We start from the raw sequence: 25,294 nt of genomic DNA, 5'->3' as shown, positions 1-25,294 counted from the left end.
AAAATTAGGATTAGAAATGGAGAGGATAGGATAATTTTTTAGGATTATTCGTAAGAGGTTTTTTTTTTTTGTTCTAATTTGGTTGGAGGTATTGGGTGGTTTTTGATTGACCATTTAATATTTGTTAAGATTAGAGCGATCAATCACACACAATCGAACAAAAAACAAAAAAGAAAAAGACACATATATTACTCTGGTTCACCTCAATGTGAGGCTACGTCCAACCATTAAGTTTTCACTATATTCTTCTCAAACAACTATTACTAATGTTCTGTTACAAGAGAATATACATAAGCGCTTAGAAATCCTAAGCCGCAGCTATTTATGGGCCCAAGCCTAAACTAAAAGAAAATCCAAGGTCCAAAAATATATGAATTCTCTACAGGCTTTAGTGTCGACAACACAATGTAAAACATGAGCCATAATCAATAATGTTGATTGTGGGTTCGATGGAATTTTTTGGGTCGGAATAAAAGTGGTTTCATTTAAGTTCAGTGCACCGAAAAAGTCAAGTCTTTATGTTCTATCATTTAAGTTTGGTGTTTGCTTTTCTTCCTTCCAAAAGCTTGACCACTCTTTGCGTGTTCGTGGTCTTTGACTTTTGATAACACGTTTATGGTGTTTGTTTTCCATCTTCCAAAAGCTAAACCACTCTTTTGGTTTACCGAAGAAAAGGCTTTGATAATTGGAAGCTTATTTTAAAGAGAATTCAGAGTTCAGAATTTAAAAGTAGTAGACTCCCTCCCATCAGGGAAAGAAAAAATCTCCGGTGTCCTCATCTAGTCTTACCGTCTTACCATCCATGGTCGATTAGATCAGTGGAAGGCTGAATCCCAAAATCCAGCAGCAGTGCTGCCATGTTTTTCGTTTTCAAGGTCATTACAGCTTTGTGGTTGCTGGCTAGAGTTGGGGTAGCCTCTCCAGGAGAAGAAATGGGTTTCACCTACAATGGGTTCCGAAGTGCTGATGTGCAGGTGGAGGGCAGAGCCAAGATCGAACCCAACGGCCTCCTCATGCTGACCAATTCCACCGCCAGACCACAGAAGGGCAACGCCTTCTACCGTAGTCCGATTCATTTCCACAACCCAACATCACCAGGTGCTCTTCTTTCCTTTTCAACTACTTTTGTCTTCGCCATCGTCTCCCAAAACTCCAGTCTGAGCGGTCATGGAATCGCCTTTGTTATCGCACCAACCCTGGGACTTCCTTACGCTATTTCAAGCCGATACCTTGGCCTGTTCAACGGGTCTAACGTTGGCAGTTCAAGCAATCATGTATTTGCAGTTGAGCTCGACACCGTAAAAAGTTCTAGGTTCCATGACATCAATGGCAACCACGTCGGTGTCGATATTAATGGATTGGTGTCTATTGCTTCCAAACCGGCATCATATTTCGATAAGAACGGTAAGCCCCAAAACCTAACCCTCTCCAATGGCCACTCCATGCAAGTCTGGATTGATTATGATGGTGTACACAGAAAGCTTAACGTCACGTTAGCTCCAATTTTTGTCTCTAAACCGGCTCTTCCCCTTCTATCTCTGCCTCTGGATCTTTCTAGGGTCTTGATAGAACCCATGTTCGTTGGCTTTTCGTCCTCTACTAGTGAGATTAGAACAGCATCCCACTATATATTGGGATGGAGCTTCAAATTGAACGCCCAAGCAGAGCAACTCAATCTCACCCTACTTCCCTCACTGCCCCTACAAGAATCTAAACAAAAACATAACCAGCAGCATCTGATCATTGGACTTCCGATAATTACTGCTGTTTTGGCGTTGGCCATGGTGTTTGGCGTCCAGATTGTGTTGAAAAGAAAGCGTAAATATGAAGAATTGCTTGAAGAATGGGAACTAGAATACGGACCTACAAGGTTCAAGTATAAAGATCTTTACATGGCAACTGGAGGGTTTAAGCCAAAGGAGCTGCTAGGTGTCGGTGGCTTTGGTCAAGTGTATAGAGGAGTATTACCCACCTCCAAAATCGAAGTTGCAGTGAAAAAAATATCTCATGAATCGACACAGGGGATGAAGGAATTTGTAGCCGAAATTGTTACAATCGGTAAACTACGGCATCGTAACCTGGTAACACTCTTGGGGTATTGCCGGCGTAAAGGAGAACTCATTTTGGTTTACGAATATGTGCCCAATGGAAGTCTAAACAAGTTTCTATTCAATCCATCAATGCCGTTGCTGAGTTGGAGTCAAAGATTTCAAATTATTAGAGGCGTAGCTTCTGCTCTATTTTATCTTCACGAAGAATGGGAGCAGGTTGTGATTCACAGAGATGTCAAGTCCAGTAATGTTCTATTGGACAGCGAATTCAATGCAAGACTGGGTGATTTTGGGCTTGCAAGATCATATGGTCATGGAACTGAACCTCAAACAACACATGTAGCCGGAACGCTTGGTTATCTTGCACCAGAACTTTCAAGAACCGGCAAACCTAACACGAGTACAGATGTTTATGCTTTTGGGGCTTTTATGTTGGAAGTTGGCTGTGGAAGGAGGCCAATAAATCAAGAAAGAGTTGAAGATGAGTATTTGGTGTTGGTGGATTGGGTGTTTCATTGCTGGAGAAGAGGAGCAATTCTTGACGTTGTGGATCCTAAATTGAGAATGAACTATGTAGAGACGGAAATGGAAATGGTGTTGGAGCTGGGATTGCTTTGCTCAAGTTGGGATCCAACTGCAAGGCCAACCATGCGACAAATTTTGCAGTATTTGGAGGGAGAGCTTCCATTTTCTCTACCAGATCTTTCATGTCTTACTCTGGGTTCTAATGGCTTAACATCTATAGATGCCAAAAGCACTGATGATTTTGCGTTGTCTTTATCACCATCTCTTCAAGAGTCGTCGATACTCTCTGGAGGACGTTGATGTAACTCATATAAGCCCTCAACCCATTGATGCCTGTTGTCTTTCTAAACAAAATGCTACTATTTTCGTTATCAACCTGAGTGAAACGAAAGTAATGGGGGCCCAAATTAAAACAGCCTTGATGTGGAGCTTTAACCGGGTGTGGTCTCGACCACTATGCCCAAAAGTAATGAAGGGCTACAGCGAAATATTAAAGCAAGATGGGCTTGGGCTCAATCTTAGTTAAATGTGTTACGTCACTTGCCAAAGTTACAGAGCTAACGTAGTTGCGTAGTGCCAAGCAAGGTATATTATGTTATCGAATGTTGCGATATTTCGGCGAAAAATCGGCATGTCGCTCAAGGGCAATGTGTAACCAAGCATTGAAACGACAACAACCAAAAGTCTCTGAAAAATTGCCGAAAAGTTATTGGAAAATCGTCAAACCAACAAAATATCGGCAAAAATTGAAGCTTTTGCTATTGGTGGTACGAGTTCCTCCGTTTTAGCTTTTGTTTCTTGTTACCCGTTTTGAAGCCAGGGCAAATAAATGCGCAACACTGAGCTGCGGCGGCCAGAGAAGCCACGACACAAAAACGAACCGTCCAATTTCAGCATGGGCTCTTCATCCCATTTAAGTGAAGCAAACCGAAAGGTCGGTAAGATGGAACCAAACCAGCCTAACCAACCGACCGAACCCCACCCACAAAGCCAATCAAAACCCAAACAGAGGGAAAACGAACACGCGCGAGCAGAAATCGTGTCGACTCTGAGTTCTGAGAACGAACAAGCCAGAGGGGGAACAGACGCGCTCTGAGTCTCCGCGCACGTACAAAGCACGTTTCTCTCATTTTGTTCGACCTGGTTGGTGCAGGTTGAAGGTCCCATAAGATCGAGGTCATCACACTTCGGGAATTCCGAGCTCTAAGTGCGGCGAGAGGAGCCTGGGACGACATTTTTCCGACGAATTTCGCTCTGTTGGTAAGCTTCCATATTTTCCCCTTTTTTTAGGGTTTTTATCTCCCATTTCCCATCGCATTTTAGGTTTCCAGATCTGTTCTTTCTCTGGTTACAATAGATATTGTTATTTGCTTCAAATTCATGGGTGGATCAGTAACACCATTTATTTCTGCATTGGGAAGAGCACGATTGAATATTTATGCAGGAGGTTGAATATTTCATAGGTAGTATGAACCCAGTTTTCTTTCCCCTGTTGTCGACCAACAACCAAGCATGCCCTAAATTTTGAAGAATGCTTGCCCATCCAGCTTCCTTCTCTTTTCCTTTACAGTGGACTTGCTGTTTATAGTGTTCATGAGATTTCATCAACTGAATTGAAGGAAACCAAAATGATTCAGTAACGAGCAAAATATTATAAAACGTAAACACATGAAACTGGCAGACAAACATAACCACTAAATAATAATCTTCCTAGGCAGAGGGGACACGAAATACAGACATGGTGATAAAGCAAATTTAAGAAAATTCCAGAACACAAAAGACCCACCAAAAGTTGAAGAGAGCATCATTTATTTCTCTGTCCAGAAATACATGCAGCAGGAATTGATCAAAATATAATAGATATCACAATGTAGTTACACTATGTTCAATATAGCATGTTCCTATTCTGAAACACTAAATAGATGGGGGCAATTCACACTAAAAATATTAAATTATAATAGTACTGGCAAGTTTTCTAATGGAGTTCAGCATATCTTTTGAGAGGCAACTTAGCTTGCTATGCGCCAAATCTGACTCCAACAACAAGCAGTTATATTCTGCATTTTTTACCATAGCTCATCCAGCCATGTCCATTCCTATTTCCATCAGTCATTTTCAAACAGGCAACAGCTGCTTCTCCTGCTCTAGATCAAGCATGTCATTCATACCTTCTTGTCTGGATGCTTCCATCATAATAGAGTACGTTGAAAAATCAGGGGGACAACTCTTCTCCTTCATGTGCTTGAAAAACTCTTTCCATCTCCATCAAATCTCTGCCTTTACACATGCGTAAATTATGGCATTATAAAATGGATCCATTTGATGAAATTGGTGAAGGGAAAGGGTTAGGTTTTAATCTGAATATACCTCTACCTAATGGAAATGGTGATCAGGGATATGAGTATGCCATGAATGAATTGGTGGTCTCTCTACTGTTCAGAAGTTTGAACCAAAACTAGTAGTTCTAATTATTGGCATTGTAAATGAACTAACCATGTTTGTTTCATTCTTCTCAACTTCAGTTGAATCATTTGTTTTGGGATCGGGAATTATGGGAAGAATACTTTCTTTTGTTAAGATGAACCATATTTCTACAATTGCAATATATTTGCACTTCTTAGTATCTTAATTTTGTCTATGATCCTGTGTTACTTAGATGATTAATGTTATAGGTAAAATTTTTAGCATATACCAACAGGAGTTGGACTAAAAAAGTGTGTAATTAGAGTAATGGATTATGTATTGGTCTAGAGAAATAATAGAGTAGGCACTTATATAGGAAGAGAAGTTCTAATCCATCCATCTATCTTTTATCTACATTTTAGATGTTTTATCATCAAGAAACAAGTGCTTGGCCTGGAGTCTCATCAAACCTAACAGCCTCTGAAAATGGCTGCACAATGTCATGTTCTTGCTGCAAGATTAGGATAAAAATAATTTAGAGAAGGGGGAGGTTGCATGATTTCTTCACAATAAAATCTTTACCTGAGATTTGATTTGGGGAACATTCATCACCCATAATATTGTTATTTCCTTTTGGCAAGGATGGGAGTAGCCCATCTTGGTGGTTGGTTGAAGCCAAGTTGTTTCTTGATTATTCAAAGGCTAGCTTTGTAACGTTTAATGTGAAAAAGTGAACTCTACCGTTTTATTCATGTGAAGTGTCTAAAGTTGTTGGTAAATAAAATTATACACCTTGGTAAGTTTTTCTAAAAATGAGCTCTTTGACCATGCATTGCTCATCAGATAGGATATCTAGAACTACTAATTGTGAACTTCTCACAAGTTTATATTTGATTGGCACATAGGTTGAAGCTAATATAGGTGCACCGCAAGTGAGTTACCGTGAAAGCATTTCTAAAATCACAGAAGTGAAGTATGTGCACAAGAAGCAGTCTAGTGAGGTAGGACAATTTGCGGACATCACTGTGAAGGTTTGAACACATGGAAGCCGGTACTGGTTATGAGGAAAGCTGCTCCAACGATGCTGGAACCCATTATGCGTGCTGAAGTTGTCACAGTAGAGGAACACTTGGGTGATGTAATTGATGTCGTCCCCCAACACATCCAAAACCAACTCGCAACAAAGGAGTAGCCGGTTGCTGCTTAATATCATTTTTATTTTACTGCACACAATAGACTTACCATACATAATTTGTTTTGGGTCTTGGTGTTTTAAGATCCAAAGTATGGCTCTGTTTGTAACCATTTCGTATATTGGAAATGTAATTATGATTTGAGGAAATAGAATTACAAATTGTTCATACAAATTCTGGACATGTATTTTGTAACTTGATTGAAGCGAATTTGACTTCCGCACCAGGATGAAGTTGAGTTCCAATATGAATATAAGGTAATGCTAATCAATGAATGTCCTCCTCATAAAGCATTGCTGACTGTTTAGGCATATGGTCACAAGTCTTTTAACCAAAGGGAGTGTTTTGAGATGCCGTTGTTCTACTTCATGAAAGAAAATTCTGCCTTTAACATATCAGCTTAGGTTGACTCATCCCAACTATAAGATGATATGTTAGGTTGACTCATCCCAACTATAAGATATCCAGGTTTTAGAACTTTAAAAACAAATTAGTCAAACATAGCAACCAAGAGCAGAGAGCATCTTTTCCTTTAATTAAATGGTGAAGGCAAATTAAATTGGTTCTATTAATTTTTTTCTTCAAAAATTTTCCCCTCCTTTGCCATGGATGAATCATATATCTTCTTACTTCTTAGCAAATTGTTGGTTTGGGAAATAGTATTGTTTCCTGCATTGCAAGCATCATTGCTATGGATTTAAATCAAAGTCTAATCCTGATAATCTAGATATATTAAGAATGCTTTGGTTAGAACTTGGATTGAAGGGTTAGTTAAATCTTGTAATTGTTTGATGAGTCAGTTCCAAAATCCTAGCCCAGTAAGAATCTAGGTATAAAAACTAAAATACAGTGCAATTACAACCTTTACTACTGCTGCTTCTATTTTTATAATAATAAATTAAATAAAAACTCTAGCTCCACTTCTCAACATGTAAATATAAGAAGCATCCAATGGTGGTGAACTCTTCCTCAAGGCCCAAGGGAATGTTCTTGCCCTTCAAAGATAACTGCACCAACCAGTTGCAGAAGATGACATTGCGGGATGAACTCCTTCTGCTCCTAATGCATCACCAACAACTTCACACAGTAGCCCGAGGTTGTACCAAGCAGAGGAATTTGCATGAAGAGCACGAAAAGAGACCATACTTGCGACGTGGATGGATTTGAAAGTTAGCACATCAGTGAATGCTCTCAGAGCTTATTCATGGAGGCCCGTTTGCTTCATAGACTAAACTTGAGACTTTTGATGAGTCCCCAACTGAAAAATGGATGAAACACAAGAAACCTTCATTAGTAATCAAAGCAAGACTTTCTTATCAAAATTGAAAATAATTATAACAACCAAATCTCCAACTAGCAAGACACAATGACACATCCCAATATCCCATATCTTATAACCTCTAGTATACTACATTACTGCCTCAAATCAGATTATATATTGCAAACCTTTGCATTTGTGAGATGTGACTACCACTATAACAATCTCCTTCAATGTAAGTTGACTTTTGGGGGGGAAATCTATGGCATGGGATCTAGTCCTCTTAATTTTAGGTATTTACTAAAAGTTATTTCTTCATAAGAAGTAATCACCTTGGTCTGGAGAGCTCCATTGCTTCAACAAGTAGTGAAGAGTCATCAGTGAGATCTGAATACCACTCTGATGAGGAGAAGTCATGAGGTTTGCACTTGGTTGCTTCAGCTCTCTGAGAAGCCTCCCATCTCTCTACAAGTCCATCACCTTCAAGCATTCAAACCACTTCAGACATCTTCGGTCTCTATCCTGGAAGGATATGGGTGCAGTAGAGAGCAACTTGAATAATCTCCTCAAGTTCAATTCTGTCATAGTTGTTCTTTAGATCCTTGTCAACAAGCATATCAAGCTTCTGTCTTGGTAAAGTTTCTTCACCTGCATCATAACCAAGAAACTAATTAGTAATTGAGACTTCAGTTTGAAATTGGATTTCCCCTCCAATTGCATTTGCATATTTAGCCTCTTTACAGCCACAAGAATTCCATCTTGGAGATATTCTTTGTAGAAATTACCAATTCCCCCTTTACCAAGTATGTTTTTGCTGTTGAAGTTATCTGTTGCAATTTGATGAATTGGAATCTCTTCAAGTTGCCAACGCAAACTTCTACATGATTTTGGTCTGAAGTTTTCAGTGAAAGAATGTAATTAAGAAGGCTGAATTAGCTAACTGGTATACAACTACTAAAATTAATCATGCCTAATTTGTTAGATTTTTATTTGTTTACTAACCATTAACTTCGAAGAATATATGCTGGTTATGTCTTTGCTTCCACCAAAGAAGAAGTCCAAATCCAAGGATGAGGAGACAAATATTGCAGCCCAGGCTTGACCCTAAAATAAGGGCAACTTTCTGACTTTTGGGTCTCCTTACAGATTGAGGATCTTGAGAAACATAAAAATCAGATTTCAGGATCAACATGAGAGAGAGAGAAAATAAATGGTACTGTAGAATCACCAAGATAGAATTAAACTTAGCAATAAGTTTTCAGGTTCTGAAAAAACGTAGCTGCAGGGGAAACCCTGCTTACGCATAGAGAGACAGTGGAATAATTGGTTTTTATTCTTTCTTGTGGGTGGGGGTGAGGGAGGAGAGCAAGAGAGACCACATCATAACATTTCCTTAATTTGAATTGAAAGGGGAAGTAAAGTGACAATGAAAAGCAAATAGGTAACAGAATTTTTCTTAAGAACAAAAGAACTGTCAAGGAAATTGAATATTGAAAGTTATGTGTGCAACTAGTGGTTCATTATAACATCAGAAAAGGTGTTCATGAAGTTAGCATTCAAGTTCAAAATTCAAATGGTGGGAAGGAAGGAGTAAGGAAATTTTAAAGATGCTGGCATTCCAAAATTCCATACCATGTGAAGGATTTGAGTTGAAGCTAAGTGGCATCAACATTGTTCCATAGCAATCTCCTTCTGAGCCGGTTGCACAGATTTGAGGGTTTCCCACAATGCTGTTCAAAGAAGGAAATAGCACAGAACAGGAACAACTTCAGAATCTTTGAAAAAAAAAGAATTGTCTGGAAAAAGTCAAGAGTGAACAATTATTTACTTAGACTGTTCTTGCAAGGAACCCAGGCACTGGACTGCTAAGATTATTATAAAACAAGTCCCTGTAAACCATAAAAATCAACAAAAGATTAAGATATCTATTATATTCTGATCAATTCCTGCTGCATGTATTTTTGGACAGAGAAATAAATGATGCTCTCTTCAATTTTTGGCGGGTCTTTTGTGTTCATGAGGAAAATTATAAGTTAGCCATCACCATGTACTGACAGTGTCCACCAACGCCTAGGAAGATATAAGTGGTTATGTTTGTCAGACAGTTTCATGTGTTTACGTTTTATAATATTTTGCTTGTTACTGAATCATTTTGGTTTCCTTCAATTCAGTTGATGAAGTCTCATGAACACTTAAAACAGCAAATCCACTGGAAAGGAAAATAGAAGGAAGCTGGATGGGCTAGCATTCCTCAAAATTTAGGGCATGCTTGGTTGTTGGTCGACAACAGGGGAAAGAAGACTGGGTTCATACTACCTATGAAATATTCAACCTCCTACATAAATATTCAATCGTGCTCTTCCCAATGCAGAAATAAATGGTGTTACTGATCCACCCATGAATTTGAAGCAAATAACAATATCTATCGTAACCAGAGAAAGAACAGATCTGGAAACCTAAAATGCGATGGGAAATGGGAGATCAAAACCCTAAAAAAAGGGGAAAATATGGAAGCTTACCAACAGAGCGAAATTCGTCAGAAAAATGTCGTCCCAGGCCCCCGCGCACAGAGCTCGAGAAATTCCGCAAGAAGATGTAGATGACCTCGATCTTATGGAGACCTTCAAACCTGACACCAACCAAGGTCGAACAAAAATGAGAGAAAACAGATGCTATTGAAACGATGCAGCAAGGAGACTACAGAAGCAGCAAGTTGATTCCCCTCTGGCTATATTCGTTCTCAGAACTCAGAAGTCGAACACGAAATTTCCGCTCAGACGAACGAAATGTTCGTTTTCCCTCTGTTTTGGGATTTGAAAATTGAAGCTTTAGTGGGTGGGGTTCGGTCCGGTTGAGTTAGGCTGGGTTTGGTTCAAATCATTAAACCGAACCTTATACGGTTTGCTTTACTTAAATGGGGTGAAGAGCACATGCTGAAATTGGACGGTTACTATTTAAATTGATGTCGTGGCTTCATCTGGACCGCACGCAGCTCAGTGTTGCGCATTTATTACGCAACACTGAAGCAAAGCCGATTCTTTTTTATTTTGTTTTCTTTTTTTTTATTTAGTATCTTTTTGTTTGATTGTTTGATCCTAAAATATTAGCTTCTGTCTTGTTTCTTTAAATTAATCAGCCAAAGTTGAGGGTTACAAAATTTGAAACTTGAACAGATGGTAAATAATCTTTTCTCTATTTTAATTTTCACAATTTGTGTTGATTCTAATGCTTGGTTTGCTTTAGGAAATTATACTTTATTCTTTTTAAGTTTATGGGGTATCAATACATCCTCTAATAACTTTAGTTGTAGTTGTTTAGAATTGTTTATTTTCATTGAACTTGAATTTGTTTGGGTTAATCTAATTTTTCTGAAACTAAAAATGAGGTATTGTAATTTGTATTTTTGGGCACATGCTGAAAGTTAAATTGTAATTTTGTGTGTATTTACTATATTACTCCCTCTCCACTTCTGCTTGGGGTGGATCGACAAAGAAGGAAAGAAGACCCCCCCCCCCCTTAATAATTGCATGCATGAATCCATAGATCTTTCATGTTGTAAAAGGTCTTACAAAATTGAGAAACCCATGAGCCGACTCCACTGGTTCACCATTGATTGGAAGGAACTCATCATGTTTAACATTTTTTGTTGCAAATCCAGTAACTGTGTTGGATTCGGAGAAAAAGTTGGGGCCGCTCCCTGTAGAAGGGGTTCAGCATGTGTCTCCACCCCTGCACCTACCGGTTGTAGTTCACATGGCTAGGGTGCATTTGTCTCTTTTAAGGTTCCTCATTTCCGGACAGCCCCCTTCTTTTTGGTGCGGGTGTGTCCCTAAGATTTGGAACCATGATCACCAGAATTATCTCTTGCCATCTTTTTTCAACTATGTAGAATACAAAAAAGGGAAAAGCTACTGAAACTTTTTTGTTAGTGATTCCCATTGACGGCGCCAAATGTTGCTCCAAAATCTGACCATGAGCCAACTAGTTCGTTACTAGACCAAGCTTGGTTCCTGAGAAATAAAGAAAGTGAGTATGGGCTGCCTCTTAGGACGGGAAGCTGCCTCCAATGACTAAGTCAGAATCTGGTGAACACAAATCCTCGTAGAGAGGAGTAAATGCTCCAAGAAGATGAAGAAGGAATGTCTTATTGGGTGGTTGCAGGAGAATAAAATGACCAGAGTTAGTGTTCTTTGACTTAACCTAACTTATGTAGAGTATTGGAATATATATTAGAGTTCATACCTCTAAGGTGGCTAAGAAGCATCGTAGCCCTCAGATCCTTTGTTCCAGATGAAGAGTTGAGATGACTTCTGATGGGTAGCTTGATCAGCATGCCAAGAGCCCAAACTTCTCGAAGAAGCTTCAAGACAGTTATACATAATTCCACCCAAGTAGGTGATCAGGTTCACATTGATGTGGATGTGACAGCAGTCCCTCACTTTGGCAGACAAAACGTAAGGGTGCAATACTCAAGGAAATCCTAAGCGAATGAGAAGCTTCCTAGCAAGCATTGAGCATTTAATGAATCTCAATGCATTCAATGCTGAAATTAATGCGTTGATTGATGTTTGGAGGAAGATACGCAGAATCCTCTTGCAACATCACTTTAGCCAAGATATGACTTGTCGGGCGCTTAATAAGATTAAGAGGCCATCCGAGAAGCCCATCATGATTCATGACAGCTGGTTGTCACCATGAAGAGCACTTCTTAGCAAGTGTTCTACCGAGAAGTGCCTTATGGATCCTGTGATCTAGGACTGAACCAAACGTACGGGTTCGCGTGGTCTACTCAGGTCCAAGGGTTTAAACCAAAATGTTTATAATAGTGCAAACCATGTTGAAGGAGAAGAAAATCCCCATCAGTATTTGACCCTTCTCAAGCATTGAGAATGATTACTTAGTAGTACAACGCAAAGACTCATTGACGTGGGAAAAATGCTATGAAATCAATCTTCAATTAAGCCAAAGGCCCATGGAAGCAACTACTTTTCTATGGAAAATCTTCTGTGAGAATCTGAAAAGAAAACTCCTCTCTTGAAAATTATTTCAACTTTCTCGTTCTATGACCTCAAACAAACACACGATTGTCAAACAAAGAAAGACAAAACAAGACGAGCAATAACAAAGAGGGAAAAGCAATAGAATCATAAAACACTGCTGGGTCTAGATGGCATGAAGAATCTCCAAGGTTTTCGGTTTTTGGTTTTCGCTTCGCTTTCCATTCTAGTTTCAACGATTAATTTTGTTATGGTCATTATGGTTCAAGCCAATAAACCAAAGCAGATCATTTGGACCGAGCCAAGGATTCAAATCTGGTCCAAGATGATTCATCTGGTACTTCTCAGACTTGACACTTTTTGAAAGAGATATCAGCTGAGAAGCTGCAAAGAAGACCATGCAGTGTGACACACAACTGTCCTCATGCGACTTCCAGGCAAAAATAGCGCAAATAAGAGATTCAGCGTATCTTTATCCAAACGTCAATCACAACATTTAATTCAGCATTGAATGCATTGAGAATTATTAAATGCTCATTGCTGGTGATGAAGCTTCTCATTCGTCCACATTTTGCCTCGAATACTGTATATGCACCTTTTTGTCCCCCTAACTATGGGTTGATGTCACATCAAGATCGACCTAATGCTGATCATTTGATTCACCAACAAAGTCTCCAATTGTCGTGAAGATCACACGATTTAGCTTGTTGAGCAAGCCTCTCCAAGAAGCCATCTCCACCCATCATCTAAGCCATACTCATCTGAGGGCCATGGAGCGTCCACTATCAGCTTAGGTATGGACTAGTTATATAAATCAACTATGCCTGACCAACGGTAAGACTTGAATACTCCTACCACTATTCTCCTGCAGTTACTCCTAAAGAATATTCTCTTCTTCATCTCCTTGAGCATTTATTCCTCAAGGGAGACTCTGGTTTTCTTACCTGAACTAACTAAATCATTGGAGGTGGCTTCCCATCTCCAAAGACGGCCCACTCTCACCATTGTTGTAGTTTCAAGAACCAATCCCGAATCATGAGTGAATTAAGAAGTCACAAATACATCTTCACCACAACAAATTTAAATCTTCATAAAATCCTTGATTTTTGCCAACAGAACAGGAGGGGAGGAAACTAACCTTTCATTCCAGTTTTGCCTAAAATCATTAAATTATTTTTTGGTAAGAAATTATGAAACATATTTAATAAATAAAGAAATATAGATTTTTTTTTTTTTTTGGTAATACAGAAATCAAAGCTTTTAATGGGAAAGAAAAAAAGAAGAAGAAGAAAAAAAAGATAAAGTTATATTCGTTTTTTTTAGGTTTTAATACAAAAATATTGTGAAGGATATATTGGTGTTTTTCTCTCATTCAATTTACCATTGTAACATAAAAGGCAAGGGTGGCCATTTTATAAGACATTTTAGAGTGCCTCTATCAACGTGATATATTTTTGTGGAGTCTATGATTTTTGCTATACATTTTAGAGTGTCTCTAAAATTATAATAAGTTATTAAATGAATTTATTATGTAAGTTTCAATTTTGGCTCAATTAGACATTTTATCTCGTGTGGATAGTAGTGCATTTTGGTATACATCCGATAACCAAGCGCGGTTAACACTACTCCCAAGGCCGTCGTTAAGATCTTTAGTGGATGTGCTTCATGTCCTCAGTGTTGTCCATCATGTTATATAGTTTGGATCTTGTAATATTTGTCTGTAGCAAGGATATTTAATAGTTTAGCTGGCAAACTAGGCTAGGAAGGCTCAATCAACCCCGTGTACCTTCACCCGAGTGCTTAAAATTGATCCTAATCCGTGGAAAGGATGAGAGAATAGTGGAAAGATATAGGAATTGATTAGATTTAAGAAATTAATTTAAAATTTAATTAAGAATAATATGAAGATAGATAAATTCAAATTAGTCACGTGTTAATGACTCTAGAGTCTAGACTATAAATTAGGACTAGAAAGAGCCCCGAGCACCGCTCTATGTGCTCCCCAACAGATTTTCCACCATAAAAATATTTTGGACTCACATGGATTGGTGATTTTTTTTTTTTCTGTTATGATTTATATTTTTACCTTATGGGTCTCACATATTTGTATGGTGAAAAAACGTATCGGAGACTGCAGATCCAAAATCTTTGTGGATCCTACATGTTTTTGTGGTAAAAAAAAACCGATCAGAAAGCACAGAGCGCTCCCCAAATGGGATGCAGATTCATACTCTTACCATAAATGGAAAGGATGGGATAATTTTTTCGGATGATTTATAAAAAGTTACTTTTTTATCTTCTAATATTTGTTTTTATCTTCTAATTGGTTGGTGGTGTTGGGTGGTTCTCATAATTGACCTTTTGGGGTGTGAGTTGTTTCATTTATAAGTGCAGTGTACCGAAAAAGTCTTATGTTCTATAATTTAAATATGGTGTTTGTTTTTTTATCTTTCCAAAGAGCTTGACTTTTAAGTTAAACCGCGTTCTAGACTTTACCTACCGAAGAAAAGGGTTTGATATATGGAAGCTGAAAGACTTGAAAGACATTACTTGTTTAATTATTTTTAAAGAGAGTTTAGAGTTTAGAGTAGTAAACTCCATCCTGTCAGGGAAAAATAACAAAAATCGCCGGTGTCTCCAGCAGCAGTGCTGCCATGTTTTCCGTTTTCAAGGTCATTACAGCTTTGTGGTTGTTCGCCAGTGTTGGGGTAGCCTCTCCAGGAGAAGAAATGGGTTTCACTTACAATGGGTTCCAAAGTGCTGATGTGCAGGTGGAAGGCAGAGCCAAGATCGAACCGAATGGCCTTCTCATACTGACCAATTCCACCACCAAGCGACAGAAGGGCAACGCCTTCTACCGTAGTCCGATTCATTTCCACAACGCAATGGCCTCCTCACCAGGTACTCTTCATTCCTTTTCAACTACTTTTGTCTTCGCCATCGTCCCCCAATACCCCAGTTTGAGCGGTCATGGAATCGCCTTTGTTATCGCACGGTCGCACCAACCCTGGGACTTCCTTATGCTATGTCAAACGGATGCCTTGGCCTGTTCAACTTGTCTAACGTTGGCAGTCCAAGCAATCATGTATTTGCAGTCGAGCTCGACACCGTAAAAACTCCTAGGTTCCATGACATCAACAACAACCACGTCGGTGTCGATATCAATGGATTGGTGTCTATTGCTTCCATTCCTGCATCCTATTTCGATAAGAATGGTAAGCCCCAAAACCTAAGCCTCATCAGTGGCCACTCCATACAAGTCTGGATTGATTATGATGGTGTACACAGAAAGCTTAACGTCACATTAGCTCCAATTTTTGTCTCTAAACCGGCTCTTCCCCTTTTATCTCTGTCTCTTGATCTTTCTAGGGTCTTGACGACGGAACCCATGTTCGTTGGTTTTTCGTCCTCTACTGGTGTGCTTACTGGATCCCATTATGTGTTGGGATGGAGTTTCAAGTTGAACGGGCAAGCAGAACAACTCAACCTCACTCTACTTCCCTCACTCCCCCTACAAGAATCTAAACAAAAACATAAACAGTGGCCTCTGATCATTGGACTTCCGATGATTACTGCTGTTTTGGCGTTCGCCATGGTGTTTGGCGTCCAGATTGTGTTGAAAAGAAAGGGTAAATATGAAGAATTGCTTGAAGAATGGGAACTAGAATACGGACCTACGAGGTTCAAGTATAAAGATCTCTACATGGCCACTGGAGGTTTTAAGCCAAAGGAGCTGCTGGGTGTCGGTGGCTTTGGTCAAGTGTATAGAGGGGTATTACCCACCTCCAAAATCGAAGTTGCAGTGAAGAGAATATCCCATGAATCGACACAAGGGATGAAGGAATTTGTAGCTGAAATTGTTACAATTGGTAAACTACGGCATCGTAACCTGGTAACACTCTTGGGGTATTGCCGGCGTAAAGGAGAACTCATCTTGGTTTACGAATATATGCCCAACGGAAGTCTAAACAAGTTTCTATTCGATCCATCAATGCCATTGTTGAGTTGGAGTCAAAGATTTCAAATTATTAGAGGCGTAGCTTCTGCTCTGTTTTATCTTCACGAAGAATGGGAACAGGTTGTGATTCATAGAGATGTCAAGTCCAGTAATGTTCTATTGGATGGCAAATTCAATGCAAGATTGGGAGATTTTGGACTCGCAAGATCGTATGGCCATGGAACTGAACCTCAAACAACACATGTAGCTGGAACACTAGGTTATCTTGCACCAGAACTTTCAAGAACCGGAAAACCTAACACGAGTACAGATGTTTATGCATTTGGAGCTTTTATGTTGGAAGTTGGTTGTGGAAGGAGGCCTATCTATGAAAAAGAAGTAGCAGATGAGTATGTGGTGTTGGTGGATTGGGTGTTTAATTGTTGGAGAAGAGGGGCAATTCTTGATGCTGTGGATCCTAAATTGGGAATGAATTATGTGGTGATGGAAATGGAAATGGTGTTGGAGCTGGGATTGCTTTGCTCAAGTTGGGATCCAGCTGCAAGGCCAACTATGCGACAAATTGTGCAGTATTTGGAGGGAGAGCTTCCACTTTCTCTGCCAGATCTCTCATGTCTTACTCTGGGTATCTAATGGCTTAACATCTACGAATGCCAAAAACACTGATGATTTTGCATTTTCTGCATCACCATCTCTTCAAGAGTCGTCGATACTCTCCGGAGGACGTTAATGTAACTCACTCATGTAAGCCATCAACCCCTGTTGGCTTTCTAAACAAAATGCTATTAGAATACTGAATACCTGAACTGTTTTCGTTTTCGTTTTAAACCTCAGTGAAACGAAAGTAATGGGGGCCCAAACTAAAACAGCCTTGATATAGGGCTTCAACCGGGCTTGCCAAAAAGTAATGGAGGGCAACAGCGAAATTTTAAAGCAAGATGATGGGCTTGGGCTCAATCTTAGTTAAATGTGTTGTGCCACTTGCCAAAGTTCCAAAGTTGACGTAGTGCCAAGTAGTGGCTTTGTGAACCATATGAGAAGGAAAATTCCAATTGAATACTTAAGAGGAATTTCAGTTGTCTTGTAAGTACGTGACACCTTTCATGTGATGGAGAATTTTCAGCACGTGACAAATCAAATGGAATGGAAAAAATGTGCTTAAATTAGAAATGGGCCTAATGGGCTTGAAAAAAATTAATGGATATAACCAAATACATCTTAGTCTCGGTTGCCATCGACACCAGTTATCCAGTCATGCGCAGATCATATCCTTTTTCCAATTTCCAACTAACCCTGTATTAATTAGTTTAGTCTCAATCGGGGAGACTAAACTTTGATGTGAAAATTCCCTAAGTATGGGATCAATCTTCTAAGCGTTAAAGCCTTCCTGGTCCCAAGCCGTCCATATCAATGATTGTAAGAATTTCTTAAGTACATAATTGTGCGACCTAGTCCGGGCAACAACGACTTTCTTTGTTAGAACCAGAAGACCAGAGGCACAATATTGACAGACCAATATCAGACAAAGAGAAATAGAATACAAAATAGTATACCTTATGTCAAAACCACTTACCCGAATGAAGTAGAAGAAGCGAAAGGTGAGAGAATTTGAATTTTTCCGAAAGGTTCAAAGAGAGTATACCTTATGTAAAACCGCTTCCATCCGAATGAAGTAGAAGACGGGGAAAACGTTCTCACCTCCAACCGATACAAGGGAGTTGAGGCGCACTTGTGATCTTAGGTTCAAAAATAGTATACCTTATGTCAAAACCACTTATCCGAATGAAGTAGAAGAAGCGGAAAACAACGACCGAAAAACCTGATTTTTCTAGATTATCATAGACATTATTTAAATAATAATATTTTAATGCCCCATGGCCTGGTTAAACTAGGGTCCACAAACCACAACCACACTCAACTAGCCCCAGCTCAATAAATGCGCGTGATCCATATTTACCTCTTTACAAACATACACCCCACTTAGGAGCAATCAACGTATATATAATTGATATTCTCATTAGCTCCATCCAATGTGGGATTAAAGAAGTATGGTAAATTAAATTACCTTATATATGTGCTGAATTACCAAAATTCTTGGATCGGAATCTTCACATCCAAAAAAGTCCTATAAAAGCAAGAATCAAACAAGAGTCCTAAAACAACATTAGGGAGATAGAGTTTTAATGTTTTGAAACTTATCTAAATAATATATTTTATTTTATTTATTTATTTATTTATTTTAAAAACAAAAATCCAACATTCTTTCATCAAAATTTTTTATTAAGTGTTGATGCCTAGTGGGTTTTAGTCGGGATATTATCAAAGCCCTTTCAACATTTGTTCAATTTCCCAAAGTATCTCCGTGTGCGTCTTAACCAAGATATTACCGAAGCCCTTCCTTATAAAATTCACACAAATTTTCCAAGTGTAGTATCTTTTGGGTCTTATTCTTTTGTATGAAACCCATCTTATTAGGTCTTACTTGGGAAAGCCTAAAGCCTTTAAGTGTTAGCTAAAATTTTCAAACTGTTATGAGGTCTTATTTGGAAAATTCAAAGCCCTGCAAATCCCTAAAGGACATGGACATTAACCGACCGATTGCCCCCATTAAGGGACTTTGGATTTTGAAGGAAACAATTACATAAATAAATTACCTATTGGTCAAAGCCGTGTCACAAAATGCCCAAGTGAGTGCGTTATACATAAAAAAGAAAGATTACTGATAAAACTTTTCAAGTTTTTCGCATTCTACAGTCGATCAAGCTCTTGACCTGTTTTTGGGTTTGTTAGTTGGTATGCTCTCAACCCAACTTTCTTCAGGACAGTATATGGTCCCTCCCATGTTGGATCTAACTTTCCTTAATGTTGAGGGTCTGAAGCAACTGAATCCTTAAAACTAGATCTCCTAGGCAATATTGTTGGTTCTTTACTCGGGCATTATAGTAGTCGATAGTTATACTAAATATTCCCTTCCTCTCGACACCTTGGCAAAAACTTTCCCATCAAATCCATTCCCCACATTGCAAAAGGGATCGGATTGAGAATTGATATCAGGGGTATTGCTAGTCTTCTCGATACGACCAAGTGGGTTTGGTAACATCTATATCATCAAACATATTCTAATGCATTCATTGTCTATGCAGGGTTGGTAGAGTGGTAAGATCCATATCCCTTAAGGATGTAATCGAGGTGCGTGCAAGCTCACTTGTCCTTACTCAATATCAACCATGATTGAAGTCTTCATAAAATCCCTAATTTTTGCCGACAAAACTGAAGTGGTGGAAATTGACTTTTCATTCCAATTTTGCCAAAAATCATGAAATTTATTCTTTTGGTAAAAAAATCATGAAATATATTTAATAGATAAAGAAATATAGATTATTTTTTTTGATAATAAACAAAATCAAGATTTTAATGGGTAAAAAAAAAAGATAAAGGCATATTCGTAATATATTTTTGTGGTATCTGTGTGTTTTTTGCTATACATTTTGGAGTGTCTCTAAATTATAATAAATTATTAAGTGAATTTATTAAGTAAGTCTATGTTTTTGCTTAGTTAGACATTTTATCTAATGTGGATGATAGTGTATTTTGGTAAACTTCGATAGCCAAGCGGTTAACTTCTAGTCCCAAGGCCATCATTAAGATCTTTAGTGGATGTGCACCATGTCCTCAATGTTGTCCATCATGTCATAGAATCATTTGGATCTTAGTAATTTTTGTTTGTAGTAAAGTTATTTAATAGTTTGGCTGACAAACCTGGCTAGTAGGGTTGCAAGTTTGGCCCTAGCGGCCTTGACTGTCTCTGAGCTGGAATAGGGCTTGGGCTAAAGATTTTGGCCCCAAAGGGTGGGTTAGGGCCAAAATATTATGAGCTCTAAACTATGACCAAGGGCGTGTCTGGGATTACTCTCTGGCTCACTCAACCCCTCCCCAAGACGTCCCTAATTTTGGCCATGATTTTGACCATGATTTTGACCCTGATTCTGACCATGATCTTGGCCCTGATATTGGCCCTAATTTTGGCCATGATCTTGGCCCTGATATTGGCCCTAATTTTGGCCATGATCTTGGCCCTGATCTAGGCCCATGATTTTGGCCCCAATCCTGACCATAATTTAAGTTTGAACCCTCCACCCATGTGGAAATGAATTAATTCTAATCCACATGGGGGAATACTTGACACGTGTCAAATTTTAAAAACATGATCATATTTTGTAGAAAATTATAAAAATAAATTATATCATCATTACTAATGTAGTAAGCATCCATCTGATTTTGGCCTTTTTTCCTGACCCTAATTTTGGTTATAGTCTTAATGTTAATTTGACCCTAATCATGTACTAGATTTTTACCCTAATCTTCATATTAACATTAATATAACTATAAGTCTCGATTTTAACCTTCAATCATTTTGATCATATTAAACTATGAGTTCACTTTTTAATATTATTTTTAAGGTAATTTTTATTTTTCGAACTAAGTCATTTTTAGTTCCCAAAAAACATTGATTTTTTTTTTCTGGACTAAGGCGAGATAATATAATATAAATAACAAAAACTAGTATATAGAGAATTAATATCTAACAAATCTACACCCCAACTTTTCATCATGAATATTGACATCTTTCTTTTGCCTCCAATGTGATATTTTAGAAAAAATTATTAAGCACAGATAATTGTGTTTATAACTAAAATATCATTTTCTTTAACTATGAAAAAAATACAAATACTAAATTATCGTTGATTACTTGTTAACAAGGTTTTGAATATGAATTTTTTTGTTGAATAATGAATAAGGATATCAATGGGAGAGGTTTTCAATTGCCATCACCAAAGTAATGGGAGAGTTTTTCAATTTCCATCGCCAAAACAAGAGAACACTTTGAAAACTCAATATAAAATTATGGAGGGTTGGAGTGTGAATTTATTAATGTTTAAAGCAACACTATCAACTTATTGACTATTTTATCATTTTGTAGGAGCTTAAGTCATCTTATATTTCTATGAATTTTATTTTTAATTTTGTGATACTTTTTTGTATTTTTTTGTTTTTTTTTTTTTTTGTTTTTTAATTTTTATTATTATTATAAATTTACATTTGATATTTTAGATCCAAAGATAGGACCAATTAAGGCTAGGGACAAAGTCAATCAAAGCCAAGGCAAAGATAGGATCAATCAAGGCCAAGGACAGAGCCAATCAGGGCCAGGAGCATTGCCAATTAGGGGTCAATTAAGGCCAATCAAGGTCAAGGCCACGGACATGGCTAATTAGGGTCAAGGACAAGGCCAATCAGGGTCCGGGACAGGGCCAATTGGAGCAAAAATGGGCTTGGCATGACCCTGTAGGGCTTAGGGCTAGGGACAATAATCATTGACCCTGAACTAGGGTCAGGGCGGGAATAGGATCAAATTAGAAAATATAAGGCTGGGCTTGGTATTGCAAAAGCCCAACCCAGCCCAGCCCTTCCTTGTTGCAGCCCTACTGGCTAGGAAGGCTCAATCAACCCCGTGTAACTCCACTTGTTAATTGTTGGGTATTCTTTCGCAAGAGTGCCTAACCCGATATCTATCTTAATAATAAAAACGTTATACAATAAATAAATAATCTATTGAAGGATATATATATATATATATATATATATATATATATATATATATATATATGATTGAATCAGAAGATAAATTTATCTTGGAGATAAAATCATATGCTAGGAATTACTTACAGCTTCATCGTGGAGGTGGAGACAGCGAACAGAGAGGCGGATGGGGGTGGAGGGAGAGAGGAGGCAATGGAGCTTCATCGTGGAGGTGGAGACAGCGAACAGAGAGGCGGAGAGAGGGAGAGAGGAGGTGAGGTAGCAGGTCACAAGGTTTAAGTGTGGAGGTGGCGATTAGTTTCTTCAAAGCAGCGCTAGGGTTTTTCTTCAAAGCGGCTAGCACAATTTTCTTTTCCCCGTGAGAGAGTGAAAAAAGAAACAAACATGATCCTAATGCGTGGAAAGGGTGAGAGAATAGTGGAAAGATATAGGAATTGACTTAGATTTAAGAAATTAATTAAGAGCCAACGCATAGCTGGTCTAATGGTAAAATCAACACCTCTTAGTGAAAAGGTCGTAGGTTCCACTCTTGTTGAGGCATATTAACATCCCCATCCCCAGCCCAATAAAGCCCCTTTGTATCACAAAAAAAAAATAATAATAATAATTAAAAATAATATGGAGACAGATAAATTCAAACTAGCCATATGTTAATGACTCTAGACTATAAGTTAGGATTAGAAATGGAGAGGATGGGATAATTTTTTGAAGGATTTGTAAAATCTAAGGGTGTCAAAACCTAACCCGAACCGGCCCAAATCGAAGCTTAATGGGCTGTGTTTGGCTAAACAACCTTAGTCCGCACTGGTTCAGGCTAGTCCGGATCAGTCCATGTGTGGCCCACTAGCCCAAACCATTTGGCCCGAAACTAGCCTGTTTAATATGTTATAAATAAATTCAAATATAAAAGACAGGAAAATGTTTTGGAATATGCAAACAATAAGCCTGCTAAAGCCTTTGCTTTTGGAAGATGGACTTAGTAAATATTTCTCACTTTGTGGGCCTTGTTGGAATGGTACTAGCATTCATTTCAGGCACGATCGCAGTGCTAGCTTCCTCCGTTGCTCTGTGGGTGGCCTTTACTATAATTGCCTTCTTCTTCATCCCGGTTGCTTTCTTGGTTTTCTTTGTGATCAGAGGGCTACCTTCCATAAAGAAAGTGCATAATGGCTGCATGTTTTGGTACGAATTTTCGATTCGTCCGTTGATTCAAAACGAAGCTTCGTTACTTCGTTATTCACCATTCCTGATTCTTCTAGCGATGATTCATTAAGAAGCAACGATCCTTATGATGCATTTAGAAGCAACGATCCAGAAAGAAACGTTATTCTAGCAGAAAGCGATTAGCAAAGAAGAGGGTCATATTAAAATTTAACTTCTTGTAGAGCCTTTTTAATTTTCTATTTAAATATAATAAAACCTATAATAATGAAACTCCTTTTATTTTAACATAATAAACCACGTTAATGGTTGAATTCTTATGTGTAAATGTTTATGATAAATTTAATAAGAATATATTGGAGATAGATTTTGTTTTATCTTTGTAAGGCGTTGTAAGCTACTCATTTCTTCATATTTTATTGTGTATGTAAATATCAAAACTATTTTGTCCTCTAAATAAACATTATGTGCTGGGAACGCCATCATTATAATCTATGTTGCAAAAATACGCAGCCAATCGATTTGCTTTTCCATCTATGCCTACATTTTTGCGCACATTAAGATTATTTTGTGCAGAAGACCAAGAGGTGAGGGTGAGGGGTGATGTAGGATCTTATTCAACTTAAGAGCATAAAAGCTAGGAAATTATATAAATCTCTCAAAACCATGGACAATCCATCAAATAGTCAAATAGATAGAACCATCCGGGCTAGGCAATCCGCTACTACATTAGACTCTCTAGAGTACAGGGAAAAGAACAAGATGAGGGAAGGCCAGCGAAACTTATATCATCTAGACTCAAGTTTTAACCGAGTGGGTATTAGATGTCCAGCAAAACTGATATCATCTAGCCTTGCTACTATAGTTAAACACAATATCCCATGCTGTCAAATTACACCTTAATACTAATGTGACCATACTGATCACCAAATTATAATATTTAAGAAAATTTTTTCATTAGTAAAACCAAATTCATGTAAAGTTGTTGAATACATCATATAGAGGATATGAAACACTAAGAATTCAGTGACAACAAGATCACATAAATGAAACATTAAAGATTTATTATAAAACACAAAACTACATTCTTTCTGTTCACAAGACTGAACGACACATACTGCTCTCAAGTCCCTGTTGCAAAGGTAAAGCAGCTTCATTGATCACCCTCAACATGGTTAAGCTCTTTTTCTTCCCTCCACCCTCCCGGCCCCGATGTTCTGCACAGTTAGATGCGAAACCAATTTTCAGAATGTACAAGCTAATACAGATAAGATTAACTGACTACAAACGCTTTATGTCAGAAACAAGAAAGAATGATGACAGTAAGCTTTGCAGCTGGTACTAACATGCCTGGTGGATACAGAGCTGATGCCCCATATCAAGGAATGGCAACTTCAACAAAGAAGACAGCTTTCCAAGCATTTGTGGTATCAAATTCTCTAGCTTTCTGTTTCTCAGCGGCCTCGATTGCAATCCACTTCATAATGATAATCGAGCGCCGTGTTATAAACCGCGCAATACTAATTTCGTTTGCTCTGTTTCTTACTTTTGTGGGCCTTATTGGAATGGTTGCAGCATTCATCTCAACCACGATAGCAGTGTTAGCTTCCCCTGTTGCTCTCTGGGTTGCCTGTTCTATAATTGGTTTCTTCTTTTTCCTCGTCTTCTGTTTTTTCTTGGTTTTCTATGTGATCACAGGGCTACCTTCCAGAAAGAAAGTGCCAGTGGATGTTAACAAACTTCAACAAGCAGTAGACAAAGGGCAAGAGAAAGATCCATCTATATCAGAGAACATAGATGAACTTGATGATTGGCAAAATGACTACCAGTTTCTGTACAAAATTTCTGATGTTTTGACTAGAGCATCAAGATAAATTGGGGATGGAAGGCACTGTAAGCTACTCCTTTCTTCATATTTTATTGTGTATGTGAAGATTAAAACTATTTTGGCCACTGAATAAACTGTTGATCAGTAAACAATCTATGCTGAGAACGCCATCATTGTAAATTGTAATCCATGTTGCAAAAATGCAGCAGCCAACCGAATTGGTTTTTGTAATGTAGATTATAAGGAAAAAAAAGAAGTTTAATAAGGTTTACTCGGTTTGCAAACAGAATTCATCTCTTGCGGGTCTTTCTTCCCTGGG

The 25,294-nt window shown here is 38.3% G+C and overlaps 2 pseudogenes; both read left to right on the top strand.

Annotated features, from left to right (window-relative positions):
* The first annotated feature begins 743 nt into the window (after positions 1 to 743).
* On the top strand, positions 744 to 3,137 carry LOC149004085 (L-type lectin-domain containing receptor kinase IV.2 pseudogene; annotated as a pseudogene).
* Positions 3,138 to 15,006: 11,869 nt separating this feature from the next.
* LOC149004084 (L-type lectin-domain containing receptor kinase IV.2 pseudogene) lies at positions 15,007 to 17,230 on the top strand (annotated as a pseudogene).
* Positions 17,231 to 25,294: the final 8,064 nt, after the last annotated feature.

The sequence above is a fragment of the Hakea prostrata genome, chromosome 9, assembly GCF_041222555.1.
Source record: "Hakea prostrata isolate BN-2017 chromosome 9, UWA_Hpros_2, whole genome shotgun sequence".
Classification (NCBI taxonomy): domain Eukaryota; kingdom Viridiplantae; phylum Streptophyta; class Magnoliopsida; order Proteales; family Proteaceae; genus Hakea; species Hakea prostrata.
The sequence above is the reverse complement of the archived record's forward strand: the minus strand, read 5'-3'. Positions and strand labels throughout refer to the sequence as shown.